Source organism: Bombus pyrosoma, unplaced genomic scaffold (assembly GCF_014825855.1).
Source record: "Bombus pyrosoma isolate SC7728 unplaced genomic scaffold, ASM1482585v1 HiC_scaffold_4710, whole genome shotgun sequence".
NCBI classification, from domain to species: Eukaryota; Metazoa; Arthropoda; class Insecta; order Hymenoptera; family Apidae; genus Bombus; species Bombus pyrosoma.
This window is the reverse complement of record NW_025219969.1, coordinates 344,754-346,157: the sequence shown is the minus strand read 5'-3', so window position 1 is coordinate 346,157 and position 1,404 is coordinate 344,754. Positions and strand designations below refer to the sequence as shown.

Genomic DNA, 1,404 nt, shown 5'->3' with positions numbered 1-1,404 from the left:
ATATATATATATATATGCACATGTGTGTACTACATTATTATATAAAAATAATAAATAATCTAAAAAACTAAAATAAAAAAATAAAAATAAAAAAAAAGAAACTATTAGAAATACGCAACACTACACTATTGAAATTAGTTAATATGTTAGTAAGTTTAAGAAACTATATATGAAAATTATATTGTAAAATATATATATATATATATGTGTGTGTGTGTGTTTTATATCGTTAAACCAAACAGGCAATAATTCAATAAATATAAAAATACAATACGAGACATTATTACATTATTAAGATTAAAAGAATTCCATACGAAGTTATATCATGGGACATATACACATATAGATATATATATATATATATATACACAACCTAACACAAGTAAAAGAAATAAAACGCACGATATCACATTATTAAAACTAATTAATATTTAGATAAACTCAAAGAAATTTTACATTGTAAAATAAACATATATATATATAATATTATCAAATCAAACAACTAATAATCAAATAAACAATGAAATAAGTATATGAAACTACCTTGCGAATATTACAATACAGAATATTCAACTAAACTGACTGAAGATTTAACTAACAAAGTAATATATATATATATATCAGCATTGAACATAATCAACACAAATGTCACACGATTCTTCGTTCTTGGCCCACGACACTTCACACGTTGACTACGCCTTCTGGGACCACTCACACATTTTGGAACCCGTCTTCTTCTTGCGCTGAAACAACACATGTAGTAGATAAAAGATGAATGACACAAGACAAATTAAAAATAATAAAATAAAGCAAAGTACACACTGGGATAGTCTGCATAAGGAACCTTTGACGAAGACACCTCCGCATTCACCACTTAAATCATAATCACCAAAACCTACACCGGAAAACAATAAATCAAACCAAACACTGGAGGCAACAATCAGATGAAAATATTAACCAAATGAGTAAAATAACGTCAAGTCACATCTCACGAAGTCTCTCCATGTACTGGGAGCATACAGCAGAGAAGATCGCTTTGACCACAAGAGCAGTGACACAGGAGAATATCCAGGACTCCGGCAGAAGTCTCCTCAGGGAAGTGAGCCTTCGCACATTCATCTGTATCGTCTTCATGAGCCTTCCACACATTTTTGGGAATCTCTCCTCCTCGTACGCTAAAACAATGCATACAAGATCAGGCAGACAAACGGACGAAACACCATAGGAAAGAGGACGAAGTTAAAATAAATAAAATAATACATACTTGTACAGGTTGGACAAATGCAAGTACTTCCATGTCCATAACCAATATAACCTGCACCCACAGTGGAAAATATATAAACTCCAACAAACTAAAATATCGAGGAAACTAAAATAAATAAAAACCAACACTAAGAATAATTT

At 30.4% G+C, this 1,404-nt stretch overlaps 3 protein-coding genes across 6 annotated transcripts in view; 1 reads left to right on the top strand and 2 right to left on the bottom strand.

Annotated features, from left to right (window-relative positions):
* The window catches only part of LOC122577440, a 3,005-nt gene extending 1,639 nt beyond the window's left edge, over positions 1 to 1,366 (bottom strand). The window contains exon 1 of the mRNA XM_043748752.1: positions 1,265 to 1,366. The gene's annotated coding sequence lies outside the window, so the exon portion shown is untranslated. The remainder of the gene's footprint in view (positions 1 to 1,264) is intronic.
* LOC122577433 overlaps positions 1 to 1,404 on the bottom strand; it is a gene marked incomplete at its 5' end in the record, with an annotated part of 702,209 nt that overhangs the window by 502,972 nt on the left and 197,833 nt on the right.
* Positions 1 to 1,404, top strand: part of LOC122577435 — a 43,811-nt gene that overhangs the window by 40,562 nt on the left and 1,845 nt on the right. The gene's annotated exons all lie outside the window — the stretch shown is intronic.